General features: G+C 44.0%; 1 protein-coding gene across 1 annotated transcript in view; it reads right to left on the reverse strand.

Moving 5' to 3' along the window:
- The window catches only part of PTH1R (parathyroid hormone 1 receptor), a 560,628-nt gene that overhangs the window by 402,008 nt on the left and 136,070 nt on the right, over nt 1-22,550 (reverse strand). The gene's annotated exons all lie outside the window — the stretch shown is intronic.

The raw sequence follows: 22,550 nt of genomic DNA on the forward strand, positions 1-22,550 counted from the left end.
TGGTGTCACTGGAAGGAAACAATGTCCCTGTGTCTATGGTGTCACTGGAAGGGAACAATGTCCCCTGTGTCTATGGTGTCACTGGAAGGAAACAATGTCCCTGTTTCTATGGTGTCACTGGAAGGGAACAATGTCCCTGTTTCTATGGTGTCACTGGAAGGGAACAATGTCCCTGTGGTCTATGGTGTCACTGGAAGGGAACAATGTTCCTGTGTCTATGGTGTCACTGAAAGGGAACAATGTCCCTGTGTCTATGGTGTCACTGGAAGGGAACAATGTCCCTGTGTCTATTGTGTCACTAGAAGGGAACAATGTCCCTGTGTCTATGGTGTCACTGGAAGGGAACAATGTCCCTGTGTCTATGGTGTCACTGGAAGAGAACAATGTTCCTGTATTTATGGTGTCACTGGAAGGGAACAATGTCCCTGTATCTATGGTGTCACTGGAAGAGAACAATGTTCCTGTATCTATGGTGTCACTGGAAGGGAACAATGTCCCTGTATCTATGGTGTCACTGGAAGGGAACAATGTCCCTGTATCTATGGTGACACTGGAAGGAAACAATGTCCCTGTGCCTATGGTGTCACTGGAAGGAAACATGATGGAAAAATAATAAATTATTAATTATTGTGATATGTACATGAAAAAAATAAATAAAAAGTACATGAAAATAAAAAATAATGCAATAAATAAAAAATAAAATAAATTAATAAATATTTGATTATTTTTAAATTTATTTTTCATGCATTTTATTATTATTTTATTTATTTTTTAAGTAGATGTTTAGGATTACTATAATTTGTAATAATAATAATAATAATAATAATAATATTAATAATTAACATGATGATTAAATATTATTATTGTGATACTAATATGTACATTAAAAAAAATATTCAAAAGTACATGAAAATAAATTAAAAATAATGCAATAAATAAAAAATTAATTAAATGAATGAATAAAACATTTATTTTAATATAATAATAATAATAATAATAATAATAATAATAATAATAATAATAATAATATTAATAACTGAAAATAACAAGTTATTCCATTTTTACTTTTATTGTTATTTTTTTAATTAATTTTATTTTTAACTTTTCATGTATTTTATTACTTTATAATTTACTTTTCATGTACATTATTATTGCTACTTTAATTTTTAAATAAAATAAATAAATGAAAATGCAGCACTGTGAAGCGGTGTGAGATGTATTTGTTGTCATGAATAAACACACACATGAACGTTGACCCCATGGCACAGTTCCCCGGTGAGTGGTATGGAAACACGTCAATGGTATGGGGGTTTATTAATATTTATTGCCCGGATCGGGACCTCATACATTACTAATCATCTCATGGACTATCATGTGGTTTTTATGCTTTTAGTCGTATCTCGGAAGGAAAGTCTGTTTACCGTTTCTGTGGTCGGAGAATCCTTGGGATACAACATGTGACGATTGGCTGTTGTATTCCGAGTGAACGAGAAATGACGCGGATTCGCTTTGCTATCTATAGAGGTCACACGTGTCATCATATTTATTGATTGTTCAGAGAAATGCGAATAATAGGGACCAATTGCATGAACGGACGGCCATTCACTATACAATCAGATTGTACAATCATCCTTATGTTCTGCTTGACCAAACACTGGAGGAAGGGGAAGAAGAAAAAGGGGGAAGAAAAACACCCCTAGAAAAAATAATTTTTCCCATAAACTTACAAGTCAGCTTAAAGCGGAGTTCCGGGCAGAGAAACGTTTTTTTGTTGAACATACCCCCGGGACAGTCAGGGCTAGCACATTCCACAATGGCTAGCCTCTGATCTGTCCCGGTTCGCACTTACCTTTTAGAAGAAATACTTACTTAGAAATTTTCTTCCACAGCGTTTCCATCTCGGTTGTGGGCAGCTGAAGCCGGCGCGGTCCTCTTCTCTGTCTTCTTCCGCGTCTTCGTGTCCCAGAATGCACTGCACCGGCCCCTCTCGTCACTTCCGGCGCGGCGCCGCATTCCTAAACAGCTTCTGGGCATGCCCAGAAGCTGTTTAGCAGGGGAATGCGGCGTCGCCCGGAAATGACGAGTGGGGCCGGTGCGGCGCATTGATTCCTGGGAGCTATGACGTTTAGCTCCCAGGAATCATCGCGAGGCAGGAAGTGACGGGGTGAGCCGCGGCGCTGGAGGAGGAAGCTGTCACAGGTGAGTATTTACGATCGTCAATAAAAAGGTGAGTAAACAAAAAAAAAAAAAATAACTATCCAATTCCTTTTCAGGTGCGGCATACCTAGCGGAGGGGCACAAAAAAAAAAAATCTTTTTTGTGCCCGGAACTCCGCTTTAAGTACAACATGTGATGCCAAGAAACGAGGGTTGCTAGGAACGACATAATTGGCGCCAAACCCCCATGGAACAAACGCGTGATGGATGAATACACGCTGGCACCATGTGAATGACGTCACGTGTGCAGCACAGAGCGTGACGCAGTTCCTAGCGACCCTCGTTTCCTGGGAAGGGTTGAAAAAGAAAAAACAAAGTATGTAGAAGACAGCCGTACGTTTCCTTTAACGGCTTGCCTATATATTGCGGCATATATATTGCGGCAGTTTGGCTCGGCTGCGCGAATCACCGTACCTGTATTTTGCGGATCGCGGGAATGCTTGTGTGTGTGTGTGGGGGGGGGGCGTTCCCACCGGCAGCGCGCGCCCGCCCCCACTAGGCAGCGAGGATGCTGATCCACGGGGCCGGTGGCCGTGATCGCTCCCCGCTGAGAGAGAAGGACGGTCAGCTGTCGTAAACACAGCCGACCGTTCTTCTCTCTGGAATGATCACAGAGCGCCTGTCATCCTTCTATATAGGAACACAGGTCCCTAGTGTGTTTATTTCACAAGTCCCTCCCCCCACAGTTAGAAACACCCCCTCGACTCACATTTAACCCATTGATCACCCCCAGTGTTAACCCCTTCCCTGCCAATTTCATTAGTACAGTGACAGTGCATATTTTTAGCACTGATTACTGTAGTAACATCACTGGTTCCCCCCCCCCCCCCAAAGTGTCAAAAATGTCAGTTAGGGGTCCGATCTGTCCGCCGCAATGTCGCAGTCCCCCCTAACAATCACAGATCACCGCCATTACTAGTATAAAATAAATAAATAAATAAAATAAAATAAAAATGACATAAATCTTTCCCGTAGTTAGTAGACGCAATATTTTTTTGCGCAAACCAATCAAAATACGCTTATTGGGATTTTTTGTTTACCAAAAATATGTAGCAGAATACAAATTGGCCTAAAATGATGAAAAAAATTAGATTGTTAACATTGTTTATTTTTATTGGGGATGTTTTATATCAGAAATTGAAAAATATATATATTTTTTCAGAATTGTCGCTCTTTTTTTTGTTTAGATCGCAAAAAATAAAAATCGCGCAGGTGATCAAATACCACCAAAAGAAAGCTCTATTTTTTTTTTAAAAAAAGGACAAAACCAAAATATGTAGCAGAATACAAATTGGCCTAAAAGGATAAAAAAAAAATAGATTTTTAATTTTTTTTTTTTTTTGGGGAATATTATATAGCAGAAATGATTGCTGTTATTTTTATTGTATAATTATTGTATTATTGGGTTTCTTTGTCGCTCTTTTTTTGTTTATAGCGCAAAAAATAAAAAATCGCACAGGTGATCAAATACCACCAAAAAAAAAAGCTCTATTTGTGGGGAAAAAATGGACATCAATTTTATTTGGGTACATCGTCGCATGACCACGCAATTGTCAGTTAAAGTAACGCAGTGCTGAATCGCAAAAAATGGCCTGGTCATTAAGGGGTAAAATCCTTCCGGTCCAGAAGTGGTTAAATGGAGTAGGTAAATAAAGAATTAAAATTCCAAAAGTATAATAATCATGCAATCTATACGGCTCCAATTGCTAATCCATAAAATAATCCCTTTTTTGGCGGCTCCTGTAAATACCGCCGTATAAATACGTGTAAATACATTCCATTTCTCGAAGATAAAGATACATTTCTTTATAACATGCGGAATAAGATCACATGTACCAGCAGGAGGGATAAACATGTATACGGGATATCTAAATAATCTCATGCGTTGCTCGCCATTTACATAATAACCCCTTCAATACGTCCCCCAATCACCGCTAACAAACACTTAGCCAGCAGGAAAGCTTGGCGTCAGCGAGAGCGCCGAACCGCTATTATGGTATTTAAGACATAACGACATTCCGCCAAGGAGAAATGCATTTGTATAATGACCCCCATTATCATTGCACGTATAGTAAGTGGAAGAGGACGGTAAACATTGTGACAATTTCAGGGCGTGCAGAAGTTGCGATTTGATCCCCGCAGCCTTAGAAGTTCTGACGCCGCGTGACAACGCACGTGCCCTAATTGTTATATTGCAGCCTTTTATGGAGAGTCCTTGTCACCCTTTCCAAACGAGAAGAAATATTTAACGCAGGTTCTTTTATGTCCCCGCTACAACAGAGGGAGGAGAAGATTTTTTATTTTTTTTGGTGTCCTAAATGCGTGACAAAACACAGAAAAATGCACATTTTGCCGCATGTTTCAGAAATACGCTGCAATTTTGGGTAATGCTTGCGGTGGCCCTAATTGTTAACCACTTCAATAGTGGGCAGTTTCACCCCCTTCCTGCCCAGGTGGGTAGGTGTATATAGGGGTCAGCGGGTGTATAGGGTGGGTAGGTAGGTGTATATAGGGGTCAGTGGGTGTATAGGGTGGGTAGGTAGGTGTATATAGGGGTCAGCGGGTGTATAGGGTGGGTAGGTAGGTGTATTTGGGGGTCAGTGGGTGTATAGGGTGGGTAGGTAGGTGTATATAGGGGTCAGTGGGTGTATACGGTGGGTAGGTAGGTGTATATAGGGTGGATAGGTAGGTGTATATAGGGGTCAGTGGGTGTATAGGGTGGGTAGGTAGGTGTATATAGGGGTCAGCGGGTGTATAGGGTTGGTAGGTAGGTGTATATAGGGGTCAGTGGGTGTATAGGGTTGGTAGGTAAGTGTATATAGGGGTCAGTGGGTGTATAGGGTTGGTAGGTAGGTGTATATAGGGGTCAGCGGGTGTATAGGGTGGGTAGGTAGGTGTATATAGGGGTCAGCGGGTGTATAGGGTGGGTAGGCAGGTGTATATAGGGGTCAGTGGGTGTATAGGGTGGGTAGGTAGGTGTATATAGGGGTCAGTGGGTATATAGGGTGGGTAGGTAGGTGTATATAGGGGTCTGTGCTTGTATAGGGTGGGTAGGTAGGTGTATATAGGGGTCAGCGGGTGTATAGGGTGGGTAGGTAGGTGTATATAGGGGTCAGTGGGTGTATAGGGTGGGTAGGTAGGTGTATAGGGTTGGAAGGTAGGTGTATATAGGGGTCAGTGGGTGTATAGGATAGGTAGGTAGGTGTATATAGGGGTCAGTGGGTGTATAGGGTGGGTAGGTAGGTGTATTTGGGGGTCAGTGGGTGTATAGGGTTGGAAGGTAGGTGTATATAGGGGTCAGTGGGTGTATAGGGTGGGTAGGTAGGTGTATATAGGGGTCAGTGGGTGTATAGGGTTGGTAGGTAGGTGTATATAGGGGTCAGCGGGTGTATAGGGTGGGTAGGTAGGTGTATATAGGGGTCAGTGGGTGTATAGGGTGGGTAGGTAGGTGTATATAGGGGTCAGCGGGTGTATAGGGTGGGTAGGTAGGTGTATATAGGGGTCAGTGGGTGTATAGGGTGGGTAGGTAGGTGTATTTGGGGGTCAGTGGGTGTATAGGGTTGGTAGGTAGGTGTATATAGGGGTCAGTGGGTGTATAGGGTGGATAGGTAGGTGTATATAGGGGTCAGTGGGTGTATAGGGTGGGTAGGTAGGTGTATTTGGGGTTCAGTGGGTGTATATGGTGGGTAGGTAGGTGTATTTGGGGGTCAGTGGGTGTATAGGGTTGGTAGGTAGGTGTATATAGGGGTCAGTGGGTGTATAGGGTGGGTAGGTAGGTGTATATAGGGGTCAGTGGGTGTATAGGGTGGGTAGGTAGGTGTATATAGGGGTCAGTGGGTGTATAGGGTTGGTAGGTAGGTGTATATAGGGGTCAGTGGGTGTATAGGGTGGGTAGGTAGGTGTATTTGGGGGTCAGTGGGTGTATAGGGTTGGTAGGTAGATGTATATAGGGGTCAGTGGGTGTATAGGGTGGGTAGGTAGGTGTATATAGGGGTAAGTGGGTGTATAGGGTGGGTAGGTAGGTGTATATAGGGGTCAGTGGGTGTAAAGGGTTCATAGGTAGGTGTATTTGGGGGTCAGTGGGTGTATAGGGTTGGTAGGTAGATGTATATAGGGGTCAGTGGGTGTATAGGGTGGGTAGGTAGGTGTATTTGGGGGTCAGTGGGTGTATAGGGTTGGTAGGTAGATGTACATAGCGGTCAGTGGGTGTATAGGGTGGGTAGGTAGGTGTATATAGGGGTCAGTGGGTGTATAGGGTGGGTAGGTAGGTATATGGGGTGGGTAGGTAGGTGTATTTGGGGGTCAGTGGGTGTATAGGGTGGGTAGGTAGATGTATATAGGGGTCAGTGGGTGTATAGGGTTGGTAGGTACATGTATATAGGGGTCAGTGGGTGTATAGGGTGGGTAGGTAGGTATATGGGGTGGGTAGGTAGATGTACAGTATATGGAGGGGGGGGTTGGTGGATGTACAGGTACAGTGCAGGGCTCTCACTGCCGGTCCGCTCTCCCTCTCCGCTCTCCTCCATGTCACACACGCCAGTACCGCAGACAGCGCCGGGAGGAATTACACTACTGCCATCTAGTTTGACGGAAACGTAAAATTTATTGTATTTATGAAAGAAGTGCTGAGAAATGGTCTACGAGTTAATGGTTCCAGATCACTCTACGCATCGACGGGGGGTTAGACCCTAGACCAGTGATGGCGAACCTTGGCACCCCAGATGTTTTTTTAACTACATTTCCCATGATGCTCAACTACACTGGAGAGTGCATGGGCATCATGGAAAATGTTGTTCCAAAACATCTGGGGGTTCCAGGGTTCGCCATCACTGCCCTAGACTGTCCGACAAGGGTTAACTGCCCCTGAGAGGCTCCCCTCGTTGAGAGCTGCACAGAGAGAGGTGACACCTAATTATCAAGATGAACGCAGCCAGCTCTTCTCTATGACTGTGATCAATAGTGGAGTACGTAAGGTCACAACGGCCAGAGAGACAATAGAGCTAAATTGGAGAAGCACAGCTCCACCCAGGCTGGGACAGATTGGGCACTGCGGCTTCACAATCCAATCAGCAGGTGTGACAAATTGTCACCGGGGACCATAAAATAGAAGAATCACAGCCAATACATCAACCAGGAATCAAGAAACATCTAAAATGAGATTGGGGGTCACAGAGGACCTAAGAAGGACCTGAAGGGTTTTCTAGTATTACACAATAGATAGGCATCTAATCTACCGAGGGCAGGGGGGAGGGGGGAGGAAGGGGCAATGGAGGAATCGCAGTATGACAAATATTATGTACTGTAATAAAATAATTCAAAATATTAAGCTAAAAACAAATAATAATAAAGTATTTTGGGGTTAAAGCTGAACCCCATCCCCAAAACATTAGAGGTGGTTTTTTTTTCGGGGAGCTTGTATCTTTTTTAAAAAAGTACCCACTTCCAATTTAATATTAACGGTTAGAAAGGAGTTAATTATGGTACATTATGGTAAACTAAGGGTTAAATAGGATCAAGGTTTATTGAAAAAAATAAAACTGCAGATAAATTAATTATAATAGATACAAATCTCACAATGTTACATTGCTTCTAACTTTTGTGTAAATAGTATTTATGTTGCTCTATCTCTTAATTTTCTGTGTGATCAATGTTTATAAACAATGTTACTTTGTATCTCTCTATCTCCTGTCTGATCAATGTTTATAAACAATGTTACTTTGTATCTCTCTATCTCCTGTCTGATCAATGTTTATAAACAATGTTACTTTGTATCTCTCTATCTCCTGTCTGATCAATGTTTATAAACAATGTTACTTTGTATCTCTCTATCTCCTGTCTGATCAATGTTTATAAACAATGTTACTTTGTATCTCTCTATATCCCATCTGATCAATGTTTATAAACAATGTTACTTTGTATCTCTCTATCTACTGTCTGATCAATGTTTATAAACAATGTTACTTTGTATCTCTCTATCTCATGTCTGATCAATGTTTATAAACAATGTTACTTTGTATCTGCTCTATCTCCCATCGGATGAATGCTTATAAACAATGTTACTTTGTATCTCTCTATCTCCTGTTTAATGTTTATAAACAATGTTACTCTGCATCTCTCTATCTCCAGTCTGATCAATGTTTATAAACAATGTCACTTTGTATCTCTCTATCTCCTGTCTGATCAATGTTTATAAACAATGTTACTTTGTATCTCTCTATCTCCTGTCTGATCAATGTTTATAAACAATGTTACTTTGTATCTCTCTATCTCCTGTCTGATCAATGTTTATAAACAATGTTACTTTGTATCTCTCTATATCCCATCTGATCAATGTTTATAAACAATGTTACTTTGTATCTCTCTATCTACTGTCTGATCAATGTTTATAAACAATGTTACTTTGTATCTCTCTATCTCATGTCTGATCAATGTTTATAAACAATGTTACTTTGTATCTCTCTATCTCCTGTTTAATGTTTATAAACAATGTTACTCTGTATCTCTCTATCTCCTGTCTGATCAATGTTTATAAACAATGTCACTTTGTACATCTTTGGCTACATTCACACCTGAGCGTAGCGTGTTTAGTGCGTTTTTTACCGCGATTTTTGCGGCGTTTTTTACCGCGATTTTACCGCGATTTTTATCGCGATTTTTGTGCAGGCGTTTTTAGATTGAATAGAGATCAATGGAAAACGCCTGTAATCTGCCCAAAAAGAAGCTCATGTACTTTTTTGAGCATTGGGCGTTTTGTATACAGCGTCAAAACGCTCAGATGTGAACAGGGGCCATTGAAATGAATAGGATTTGTCTTGTTGGGCGTTTTGAGAGCTGATCCTAGAGCAGAAAAACGACCCAAAAACGCCCCAAAACGCCTAGATGTGAACGGAGCCTTTATCTCCCATCTGATCAATGTTTATAAACAATGTTACTTTGTATCTCTCTATCTCCCGTCTGATCAATGTTACTTTGTATCTCTCTATCTCCTGATTAATGTTTATAAAAAATGTTACTTTGTATCTATCTCCCGCCTGATCAAAGTTTATAAACAATGTTACTTTGTATCTCTCTATCTCCTGTCTGATTAATGTTTATAAAAAATGTTACTTTGTATCTCTCTATCTCATGTCTGATCAATGTTTATTAACAATGTTACTTTGTATCTCTCTATCTCATGTCTGATCAATGTTTATAAACAATGTTACTTTGCATCTCTCTATCTGCCGTCTGATTAATGTTTATAAATAACCTTCCTTTGTATCTATCTCCTGTCTGATCAATGTTTATAAACAATGTTACTTTGCATCTCTCTATCTCATGTCTGATCAATGTTTATAAACAATGTTACGTTGTATCTCTCTATCTCCTGTCTGATCAATGTTTATAAACAATGTTACTTTGTATCTCTCGATCTTACATTTAAACATTATTTATAATCACTGTGTCAGATGGCCCATTTTTTAAAGCATCGGATATTACAACCTCTGTATTTACACAGCAACTCCTGGCTGTCATTTTGACAGTGGGTAATTGGTGGTAAGTGTGAATGTGGGTGAGTTGGAGGAGAAGGACAGGGCGTATCACACATGCCCTGGGTACTTCCATCAAGTATTTTTGGATGTGTGTAGGACGTCCACAGCTGGTTACGATGTTAACTGGTTAACTATGCTAGCTTGAAAAGGGTGGTGATGAATTTGTATGGGCTGCAAAAAGAACCAATGAGTGATGCTACTGGAAAACGGAGGACATGTTGGTTGTTTGGAACGTTGTCCCCATAAAGCTGCCCCCTGTAACTCTAGGAACTGGCTTTATCACCAGGATGCTAGGGGGTCCTCCCAACAAGCTTAAAGAGAAACTTCGAAAAGAAGAGGTCTACTTTAACCAATTGCCGACCGCTCACTGGAGCTCTACTGCGGCAAAGTGGTTCTTTATCGTCTAGCGACATAGACCTATGTCACCAGACATTCCTCTCTCTCGGCGGCGCGCGTGCCGCCGGAGGCTCGCTCCCGCTGTATTCAGACACAGCGGGAGTCGGGCCAGGGGAGGAGAGGCGGTGATCACCGCCGCTCTTCCCCAATCGTCGGGGATCGAGTGAGGAAATCTCCTCTGTGACAGGCAGGGACAGATCACAGGATTCAGCATAGCTGAACCTGCGATCTGTGTCTGTGTCACACAGTCCCCTCCCCCCCACACACGTCAGTAAGCATGAGGCATACATTTAACCCCTTGATCACCAACAGTGTTAACCCCTTCCATGCCAGTGTCATTATTACAGTAACAGTGCATATTTATAGTACTGATTACTGTAGTAATGTCACTGGTCCCCCCAAAAGTGTCAAAAATGTCAGTTAGGGGTCCGATCTGTCCACCGCAATGTCACAGTCCCGCAAAAAAAAAAAAAAAAAATCGCAGATCGCCGCCATTACTAGTAAAAAAAAAAAATAAACAATAAAAATTACATAAATCTTTCCCGTAGTTAGTAAATGCAATAACTTTTGCGCAAACCAATCAAAATACGCTTATTGTGATTTTTTTACCAAAAATATGTAGCAAAAAAACAAATTGGCCTAAAAAGTAAAAGAATTTCGATTTTACAATTTTTTTTTTGAGAATGTTATATAGCAGAATGTGAAAAATATTTATTTTTTATTTTTTTTCAAAATTGTCGCCGTTTTTTTGTTTATAGCGCAAAAAATAAAAATCGCACAGGTGATCAAATACCAACAAAAGAAAGCTCTATGTGTGGGAAAAAATGGACATCAATTTTATTTGGGTACAGCGCCGCACGACCGCGCAATTGTCCGTTAAAGTAACGCAGTGCCGAATCGCAAAATAGGGCCTGGTCGCTTATTGCGATTTTTTTTTTTACCAGAAATATGTAGCAAAAAAACAAATTGGCCTAAAAAGTAAAAGAATTTCGATTTTACAATTTTTTTTTGAGATTGTTATATAGCAGAATGTGAAAAATATTTATTTATTTTTTTTTCAAAATTGTCGCCGTTTTTTTGTTTATAGCGCAAAAAAAAAAAAAAAAAAATCGCACAGGTGATCAAATACCACCAAAAGAAAGCTCTGTTTGTGGGGAAAAAAGGACATCTATTTCATTTGGGTAACGCAGTGCCGAATCGCAAAATAGGGCCTGGTCGCTTATTGCAATTTTTTTTTTTTTTTTACCTTTTACCAGAAATATGTAGCAGAAAACAAATTGGCCTAAAAAGTAAAAAAAAAAATCGATTTAAATTTTTTTTTTTTTTTTTTGAGAATGTGAAAAATATATATTTTTTTTTTTAAATTGTTGCTCTTTTTTTGTTTATAGCACAAGAAATAAAAATCGCAGAGGTGATCAAATACCACCAAAAGAAAGCTCTGTTTGTGGGGAAAAAAAAGGACACCAATTTCGGTACAGCGTTGCACGACCGCGCAATTGTCCATTAAAATAACGCAGTGTCGAATCGCAAAATAGGGCCTGGTCATTAAGGGGGCAAATCCTTCTGGTCCAGAAGTGGTTAAGAGAAACTTTGAAAAGAAGAGGTCCACTTTAAGGGTCCATTCACACTAGTGCGACTTGTCAGGCGACTTGGTCGCCTGACAAGTCGCGATTGGTCGCTCACCGTTCTAAAAGGAGCGACACAAGTCGCTCCGACTTAGAAAAAGGGACCTGCACTACTTTGGGGCGACCTGGAGGCGACTTGCATTGACTTCAATTATATGAAGTCCGTGCAAGTCGCGCCGAGGTCGCGGTGCACTTCACAGGTCGCCCCACCAAGTCGTGTCGCCCCAGTCTGAATGGGGTCTAAGAGTCCAAATCAACCAAATTCATCTGGACCTCTTCTTATTGGAGGTGGTTCTGTCCTTTGACCCCCCCCCCCCTCCCCCTATGTCACTGCTGGGTCCTCTCCTGTGACCAGAGAAAAAGCAGCATTGCAGGTGGGGGGGGGGGGACACACTGGGGACCGACACTCCTGGAGTCCTACAGAGGTTGCAATAGAGATGGGACTAGAGACAGCCCCGAAGAGGTGAGGATAATACATCTTCCATTGTACCGAGCTGACATTTAGGATATCTTCTCTACAGAACGACAAGGTGGTTTAAAAAAAAAAAATTTATTTAAAAAAATAAAAGATGATCGAAAGAAATTAGGTCAGCAGCCACCTGCCAGCTCCGATTTATCATTCTCCTGTGACCAAATGAAGAGAATTATGGTGGAGATCAATCAAAACCGCCATGAGGCTAATTCTTGGTGATATGAAACTGAGCGCAGCTGAAAAAGAAAGCGAGTGACCGCGATTGTTACAATTTTTTTTAATTGTATGATAGAAAGCTATGAAATTCGCCAAAAATGTGTGCAACAACCAATACACTCTGCATGTATTATATACAACTTATAATAAAGAATACAATGGAATATACTTTATATGACATCCTTGCTGGGCCTTATGCTTGCTAATAATAGTGTGTGACTGTAGGGGGGGGGGGGATATTAGAGTGTAAGCTCCCCTGGTGCAGAGACTGATGTGACTGTGGGGGGGCATTAGAGTGTAAGCTCCTCTGGTACAGAGACTGATGTGACTGTGGGGGGACATTAGAGTGTAAGCTCCCCTGGTGCAGAGACTGATGTGACTGTGGGGGGGCATTAGAGTGTAAGCTCCTCTGGTGCAGAGACTGATGTGACTGTGGGGGGGCATTAGAGTGTAAGCTCCTCTGGTACAGGGACTGATGTGACTGTGGGGGGACATTAGAGTGTAAGCTCCTCTGGTGCAGAGACTGATGTGACTGGCTCAGTGATCTCTGTACAGCACTGCGGTATATGTCAGAGATATATAAATGTATAATAATAATAGTGTGTGACTGTGGGGGGACATTAGAGTGTAAGCTCCTCTGGTCAGGGCAGCCATCAGGGGGGGACAGCCCATACACATGTAAGGGGCCCAGGCGTTCCGAGGGGCCCGGCCACCCAGGCCCCAACCAAGGAGACTGAGTAGTTGCAGCTGCAGTAACTAGCAATTGCTAAAGCATAGTGGCTGCAGAGTAAGCCGATGCAGCTGAAGGGATGTCTTTTTGCTGGATTGCGTTGTCTCTTTGCTGAAAATATGAGGCTGTCTCTTTGCTGGATTGGGATATCTCTTTGCTAAATATATGGGGATGTCTCTTTGATGGATTGGATTCATTTTCATTTATTAAGTTGTAAGAGTGTTAAATAGAAGTGGGTGCACTGAAGGACTCGGTGGGATGGCCAGTGGGTGGATTCGGTGAGACGGCCAGAGGGCGGGCCCTGTGGAATGTTGGTGGTCAGGCCCGGTTGGGCCCAGGCCTTAAGCTGTGTAAGGGGCCCCAAAATTTCTGATGGCTGCCCTGCCTCTGGTACAGAGACTGATGTGACTGTGGGGGGACATTAGAGTGTAAGCTCCTCTGGTACAGAGACTGATGTGACTGTGGGGGGACATTAGAGTGTAAGCTCCTCTGGTACAGAGACTGATGTGACTGTGGGGGGACATTAGAGTGTAAGCTCCTCTGGTGCAGAGACTGATGTGACTGGCTCAGTGTTCTCTGTACAGCACTGCGGTATATGTCAGAGCTATATAAATGTATAATAATAATAGTGTGTGACAGTGGGGGGAGGGGGGCATTAGAGTGTAAGCTCCACTGGTACAGAGACTGATGTGACTGTGGGGGGGGGGGCATTAGAGTGTAAGCTCCTCTGGTGCAGAGACTGATGTGACTGTGGGGGCATTAGAGTGTAAGCTCCTCTGGTACAGAGACTGATGTGACTGGCTCAGTGATCTCTGTACAGCACTGCGGTATATGTCAGAGCTATATAAATGTATAATAATAATAGTGTGTGACTGTAGGGGGGCCTTTGACAGTGGGGGGAGGGGGGCATTAGAGTGTAAGCTCCACTGGTACAGAGACTGATGTGACTGTGGGGGGGGGGGCATTAGAGTGTAAGCTCCTCTGGTGCAGAGACTGATGTGACTGTGGGGGCATTAGAGTGTAAGCTCCTCTGGTACAGAGACTGATGTGATTGGCTCAGTGATCTTCTGTACAGGCACTGCGGTATATGTCAGAGCTATATAAATGTATAATAATAATAGTGTGTGACTGTAGGGGGGGCCTTAGAGTGTAAGCTCCTCTGGTGCAGAGACTGATGTGACTGTGGGGGGGGGGGGGGGGCATTAGAGTGTAAGCTCCTCTGGTGCAGAGACTGATGTGACTGTGGGGGGACATTAGAGTGGAAGCTCCTCTGGTACAGAAATGATGTGACTGTGGGAGGAGGGGACATTAGAGTGTAAGCTCCTCTGGTACAGAGACTGATGTGACTGGCTCAGTGATCTCTGTACAGCACTGCGGTATATGTCAGAGCTATATAAATGTATAATAATAATAGTGTGTGACTGTGGGGGGACATTAGAGTGTAAGCTCCTCTGGTACTGGTACAGAGACTGATGTGACTGTGGGGGGGGGCATTAGAGTGTAAGCTCCTCTGGTGCAGAGACTGATGTGACTGGCTCAGTGTTCTCTGTACAGCGCTGCGGTATATGTCAGAGCTATATAAATGTATAATAATAATAGAGTGTGACTGTGGGGGGACATTAGAGTGTAAGCTCCTCTATATACGGATGGGAATGTCTCTTCATATATATGGAAGGAAGTCATTTGTCTCTTATGAATGGTGGAGATTGAAGTGGGGAGCTTGCGGAAGGCTATAGGAGATATAATAAAAGTGTTTTAGTATTTGATGTATTATACAGAAATGTGTCTTTTGTCTGTCAGGGTACAATGGTTCCCCCATAGCATTAGAAGGAAGAACAGACCCAGAGTGACCCTTTACATTGTATATGGAGGGTGAGTGAAAAGATACAAGAGGAGCCTAAAAGGTTTTTCAACAGAAGACCTAATACCAGTCATCAGGGACTAAGTGATGTGCGGTCCAGGACAGACGTACAGCACAGCCCCTGAAAAGTGCAGATTGTATGACAAATGCTGTTTACAGGTATTGTTCATTAGACTTGGGATCCTTTATATGGATTCTTTGTTTAGCTTTTCAATGGCATTTATTTAGCTGTCTCAATTGCTTTGCAGGTAACAAACATACAGAACAGCATCCTCTAATAAAAAAATAAAATAAAAGATGATATGTTATAATGTATATATGCACTTTGTAAAGAGCACATTATGTAATTTTTAAAACTTTTTGATTTAGTAAATTTGAAATACAGCAATCCCTCTCTTGTTTGTTTCTATGTATAGCCTATAGGTAGGCTTGATTGCTAATACATATATATATATATATTGAGAGAGAGAGAGAGAGTATATACACATATAATCATGCTGTATATATTGAGCTTATAACTGGAATAAGGAAAGTGTAGACAAACCTAGAAGCCTAAGAAGAACATACTGTTCCCAAGGTGTGAGCAGAGGATGAGGTCCATCTCCTGCTATGGTGTGCTGAGTACTTAGCAAGGATGGACACTAATTTCTACAGACTTTCCTTTCCTTACCGCTCATAATGTACCTGGACTTGCCTCTAATCTATAATATTCCTTACACATTCCTGGGTTCACCTCCTATAGTATGTCAGCAGTCTCTGATCATCTCCTGTACTATGTCAGCAGTCTCTGACCATCTCCTGTACTATGTCTGCAGTCTCTGACCGTCTCCTGTACTATGTCAGCAGTCTCTGACCATCTCCTGTACTATGTCAGCAGTCTCTGACCATCTCCTGTACTATGTCAGCAGTCTCTGACCGTCTCCTGTACCATGTCTGCAGTCTCTGACCGTCTCCTGTACTATGTCTGCAGTCGCTGACCGTCTCCTGTACTATGTCAGCAGTCTCTGACCATCTCCTGTACTATGTCAGCAGTCTCTGACCATCTCCTGTACTATGTCAGCAGTCTCTGACCGTCTCCTGTACTATGTCAGCAGTCTCTGACCATCTCCTGTACCATGTCTGCAGTCTCTGACCGTCTCCTGTACTATGTCAGCAGTCTCTGACCATCTCCTGTACTATGTCTGCAGTCTCTGACCGTCTCCTGTACTATGTCAGCAGTCTCTGACCATCTCCTGTACTATGTCAGCAGTCTCTGACCATCTCCTGTACTATGTCAGCAGTCTCTGACCATCTCCTGTACCATGTCAGCAGTCTCTGACCGTCTCCTGTACTATGTCAGCAGTCTCTGACCATCTCCTGTACTATGTCTGCAGTCTCTGACCATCTCCTGTACTATGTCAGCAGTCTCTGACCATCTCCTGTACCATGTCTGCAGTCTCTGACCGTCTCTTGTACTATGTCTGCAGTCTCTGACCGTCTCCTGTACTATGTCTGCAGTCTCTGACCATCTCCTGTACTATGTCAGCAGTCTCTGACCATCTCCTGTACTATGTCTGCAGTCTCTGACCGTCTACTGTACTATGTCTGCAGTCTCTGACCATCTCCTGTACTATGTCTGCAGTCTCTGACCATCTCCTGTACTATGTCAGCAGTCTCTGACCACCTCCTGTACTATGTCTGCAGTCTCTGACCATCTCTTATTGTATGCTGCAGTTTCTGACCTTCTGCTTCCTATCTGCGGTCTCTGACAGTTTTCTGTGACATTCACCTAATATTATGTGCAGTCTTTTAGTGATGACGGGGGCCACACTTTGGGCCCTCTATATAAAGATAACTGACTGCCACTGCTTCACCCATGTATCAGCCTCATCTAACCCAACCTTTAGCAGTTGCTCCCATGCTTTGATATTGCTCTGATATATCGGGTCCTCCAATAAAACTTGAAGAGAAGGAATAGTTAGAGGAAGTAAGTGTGAATAATGAAAGGGGGTCATATAGAGAAAGAGACCAGAGCGAAGGTTACATTGAACATAAAGTCTTTTCAAGGACATGTTTTCAGACATAGAAAAGACCAGTCATATCCATATCTATATACATAACATACAGAGGCTCTGCTTCCCGTGCTACACAATAATTGTGCTTCCACTGCTCCTTCAGACAGTCTAGGAGTCCCAATCACTGAAAACCATGCACTCCCTGTGCGGCTGATACTCTTATCTCAGCAGTTGTGAATTAGGAGACAAAATCACCGCTCAGACACACGGAGAGCTCCCTGTAGTGGGCAATTCACACATCTCTAAATTCAATATTAGGAACAGAGAGGTGGAGGAAGAGAAAGATTGAAAAATGTGAAAGTTGTACCACAGATGGCTCAGAGGAGAGCAGAGGAAAAATAAATAAGAGAGAGGAGGGGGGGGAGAAAGAGAGAGAGGGGAGGGGGTGGGGGGGGAGAAAGAGAGAGAGGGGAGGAAAGAGGGGATGGGGGAGAGATAAATAGAAAGAGGAGGGGAGAGAGGAGGGAGACAGAGAGAGAGGAGGGGAGGTTAGATAGAGAGGAAGGGGAGGGACAGAGAGAGAGAGAGGTGATAAATGGAGGAGGAGAGAGGGAGAGGAGGGGAAAGAGGAGCGGGAGGGAGAGAAAGAGAGGGGGGGGAGAGAGAGAATGAGGAGGAGGAGGGGAAGGAAAGAGAGAGAGGAGAGGAGAAAGGGAGAGTGAGAGAGAGAGAAATGGAGGAGAAAAAAAGAGGGGGGGGGGGGGGAGAGAAAGAGATTGAGAGGGAGGGGAAGAGAGGAGGGGAGAGAGGGAAATAGGAGAGGTAATGGGGAAAGGGGGAGGTTAAGAGAGAAAGGAGGGGAGGGAAGGAGAGAGAAGAGGCTACAGAGGGAGAGAGGTGAAAGGAAGGAGAGAAGTGGAGAGAAATACAGAGAGGGAGAGAGAGGAGGAAGGAGGGGAGGGAGAGAGAGAAAGAGACACAGAGAGAGACAGAGAAAGAGGGAGAGAGGAGGGGGAGAGAGAGGAGAGGGGGGAGAGAGGTAGAGAAATGGGGGAGGAGAGAGGGGGAGAGAGAGAGGTGGGGAGAGAGAGGTGGGGAGGGGGGAGAGAGAGAGAGGAGAGATGGGGAGAGAGAGGTGGGGAGGGGGGAGAGAGAGGAGAGAGAGAGGTGGGGAGGGGGGGGAAGAGAGAGAGGGGGATGGAGAGAGAGGTGGGGAGGGGAGGAGAGAGAGGAGAGAGAAAGAGGTGGGGAGAGAGAGGTGGGGAGGCGGGGGGAGAGAGAGGAGAGAGAGAGAGGTGGGGAGGGGGGAGAGAGAGAGAGGAGAGAGAGGGGTGGGGAGAGAGAGGTTGGGAGGGGGGAGAGAGAGAGAAGAGAGAGGGGTGGGGAGGGGGAGCGAGAGAGAGAGAGAGAGAGAGGGGTGGGGAGGGAGAGAGAGAGGGGGAAGAGAGAGAGGGGTGGGGAGGGGGGGAGAGATAGAGGGAGGGAGAGAGGGAGGGGGGGAGAGAGAGGGGGGGAGGGGGGAGAGAGAGAGAGGAGAGAGAGGGGTGGGGAGGGGGGGAGAGAGAGAGGGTGGGTGGGGAGGGGGAGCTAGAGAGAGAGAGGGGTGGGGAGGGGGGAGAGAGAGATAGAGGGAGGGAGAGAGGGAGGGGGAGATAGAGAGAGAGGGAAAAGGAGAGAGGGGGTGAGAGAAAGAGAGAGAAAGAAAGAAAAGGAGAGATGAAGGGCAGGAGAGGGAAGAGAGGCAGTGTAGAGAGAAAGAAATAGGTCAGAAAGGGAGGAAAAAAAAGTGATAAAGAGGGGGGGGGGGTTGGGGGTAGAGAGAGAGAGAAAAAGGGGAGGGGGGAGAGAAAAGGGAGAGAGGGAAAGAAGAGAGAGAAGAGAGGGGGGTGTGTCTTTATGTCACAAAACAAATGCAGAGGTTGCTATGATGATTATTAGTTAGCAGTAATGATAGCAAACACACAAAGAAAATACAACACATTTTTACATTTTTTTCTTTTTGAGAATTTTCCCTCCCGATTTCTGGGAATGTGATGGGGGAGGGTAAAAGTTGGACGCTTCAAAATGTAGAGACAATGATTGAGCTGCACAGTGTTGGTGGAACAGTGGGGATGTAACTGTTAATTTCCTTTACAGTAAGCAATAACCATAACCTCTTAGACTGTAAACTCTAATGAGCCGGGCCCTCCGATTCCCCCTGTATAGTAACTGTACTGTCTGCCCTAACATTGTAAAGTGCTGTGCAAACTGTTGGCGCTATATAAATCCTGTATAATAATAATAATATGCAGGGATTGTACAGTCAGAGAACGGCGGCTATAAAGGAGGAATATTTAAGTTCCATCCTTTCAGTTCTTATTGTTTCTGTGAATTTATGGCTATGTGCTGATTCCCGGGTACAGAGATACGATCCATAGCGGAGTCCCGCACACCGCCTATAATTCACAGCTTTGCCCATTCATGTTATAGCAAAATCAATCAATGTGTGCAGCGTAGATGGAGATTGTTGTGGCACTGAGCTCTTCATCTGCATGGAAGGAGAACGGTACATAGCTGCAGATTTCCAGAATTGATGATATAATAGGAATTCTGCTTCCCTGTAGATATAAAATATGGGATTATAGACCTGCAGTGAGCAGGGGGAACAGTAAAGCACAGTCACCGGGATGGTGATATGAGCCGATACGACTGATCTGTTTATATAAACAAAAAAAGAGCGAGAATTCTAAAAAAATAATAAAAAAAAACAATATTTTTCACATTCTGCTATATAACATTCCCAAAAAATAAATAAATAAATAAAAATACATTTTTTTTTATCCTTTTAGGCCAATTTGTATTGTGCTACATATTTTTGGTAAAAAAAAAAAAAATCGCAATAAGCGTATTTTGATTGGTTTGCTCAAAATTTATTTTGTCTACTAACTACGGGAAAGATTTATGTTATTTTTATTGTTTCCTTTTTTTTTTTTTTTTTTTTTTTTTACTAGTAATGACGATGATCAGCAATTTTTAGCGGGACTGCGACATTGCGGCGGACAGATCGGAACCTCTCACATTTTTTACACTTTTGGGGAGGACCAGTGACATCACTACAGTAAATCAGTCATGCAAAACTAGGGGAAGGATTTAAGCCATTTTTATTTATTTTATATTTTTTACTAGTAACGGTGGTGATCTGCGATTTTTTAGCGGGACTGCGACATTGCAGCGGACAGATCGGACCCCTAACTGACTTTTTTTTACACTTTTGGGGACCAGTGACATTACTACAGTAATCAGTGCTAAAAATATGCGCTGTCACTGTACTAATGACACTGGCAGGGAAGGGGTTAACCTAGGGGTGATCAAAGGTTTAAGTGTGAGCCTAGGGGAGTGTTTTCTAACTGTATGGGGGATGGGCTTGTGAAATTATTATACAGGATTTATATAGCACCAACAGTTTGCGCAGCGCTTTACAATGTGGGGGAAGACAGTACAGTTACAGTACAATTCAATACAGGAGAAATCAGAGGGCCCTGCTCCTTAGAGCTTACAATCTAAATGACCATAGAGACCTGTGATCCTATATAGAAGGATCATAGGCACTCTGTGATCATTTCAGAGAGAAGAACAGTTGGCTGTGTTTACAACGGCTGACCGTCCTTCTCTCTCAGCGGGGAGCAATTAGCGGGTACCCAGCGCAATCGCGGCCACCAGTCCCGTGGATCGGCATCCCTGCTGCCTAGTGGGGGCAGGAGCGCGTTCCTGGCGGCACACTCGCTCCCCAGCACCACGTGCACGACCAACGTACCCCTATGTCGTTTCGCGCAGCCGAGCCAGCCTGCCGCAGTAAAATTGCTGCGGGCGGACGGCAAGTGGTTAAGGCCTCCTGCACAGTACAACCTATGCACACAGGCGCGGGAAAAAAAGCGCGAAAAAAAAAAGCGCCGTGCACTCTTCAGTAAAAAAAAAAAAAATAGAAAAATCTGCATTTTTGGGCAGCAATTTAAACTTCATGCATGCAAATCCACGCAATTGCACACAAATGTGCGCAAATGCTAATTTACATACTGTGCAGAACAAGAACGCGGGGATACGTTTTCGCACATTTGCGCAAAAGGGCTGATAAAGTAGATGCTCAAACAGGAGTGTCGTGTGCAAGAGGCCTAAAAGTTAAAATAACAAAAAACAGCTTCTGCTACAACATACAGTACAGCTTAATTCAGAGATTTTCACGCAGTACCTATTTTCTGCCAGTAGATGTCCTCAGTCTGATTATCATTCGATCCATCCTTGACCCACCCCCAGTCTGTGACGGGACAGTGAAAGGAGAAGCAGCACAGTGATGTGCTCATTTCCAAGTCACTCTGCTCTCTTCTCCTATCAGCATGGCTCTGGTCAGCCAATGACCTGGCTGCTTCTCCCTCCCCCTGTCTGTGCTTTCCTGTACAAGTACTTCCACTGCTTGGATTTAAAAACACATTTTATTGCTTACTCCAGTTTCACTGCACGCTGTGAGCTTCTTAGCAGAAGTTGCCGCAAGTCAAATTGCCTGGCTGGAGGACTTCCGGCATCATCTAGCTTTTCCCTCCCCAGCCTGACTGTCCCTGACCCACCCCTTTTCATTCATTGGATTTCAGGTTTTTCATTCAGGGAGGCTCAGCGTCACATGTGGGCGTTACAAAGCCTGCACAGAATCACCCACTCCTCCAGACTGACACCCACCCATCAAGGCATATTGATATTTGCATAACTCCTCCCACTGCTTGCATCAGGACTGAGAGGACTACGGAGGCGGGGTGATGTGATGTGGCTGGGGGGCTATCGTGTTTCCCCGAAAATAAGAACGGGTCCTATATTAATTTCTGCTACAAAAAACACACTAGGGCTTATTTTAGGGGGATGTCTTATCTATGCCCCCAGTCTTCTCCCCCCCCCCCCCCCCCGTCATCATTATGACAGCTTAAATACCAAAGATATGTAATCCATTTTGTAAAAATGTTATATAATGTCCAGTGAGTCTCACTTTGTAACTTTATTATCCAAAATATTTTATTTACAGCGCTCACGTGAGCTCTTCTTCCCAGCTCCAAACATTGCAGAGGGAGGGGCTGAGATGCCTGCTGATGTCATCCCCACTCTGAGCACTGCAGAGGGAGGGGCCGAGATGCCTGCTGATGTCAGCCCTGCTCCGAGCACTGCAGAGGGAGGGGCCAAGATGCCTGCTGACGTCAGCCCCGCTCCGAGCACTGCAGAGGGAGGGGCCAAGATGCCTGCTGATGTCAGCACCACTCCGAGCACTGCAGAGGTAAGGGCCTGAGATGCCTGCTGACATCAGCCCAGCTCTGAATACTGCAGAGGGAGGGGCCGAGATGCCTGCTGACGTCAGCAGAGGGAGGGGCCACCGACATCAGCTGGAAGGAGAGGAGAAGATCTCCAGCCGGTCACGTGAGCGCCCAGCGGCGCTGTAAATAAGGTATTTCCGACAATAAAGTTACAAAAGGAGAAACAGTGGACATTATATAA

Source organism: Pelophylax lessonae (genome assembly GCF_965119305.1).
Source record: "Pelophylax lessonae genome assembly, chromosome: 5".
NCBI classification, from domain to species: Eukaryota; Metazoa; Chordata; class Amphibia; order Anura; family Ranidae; genus Pelophylax; species Pelophylax lessonae.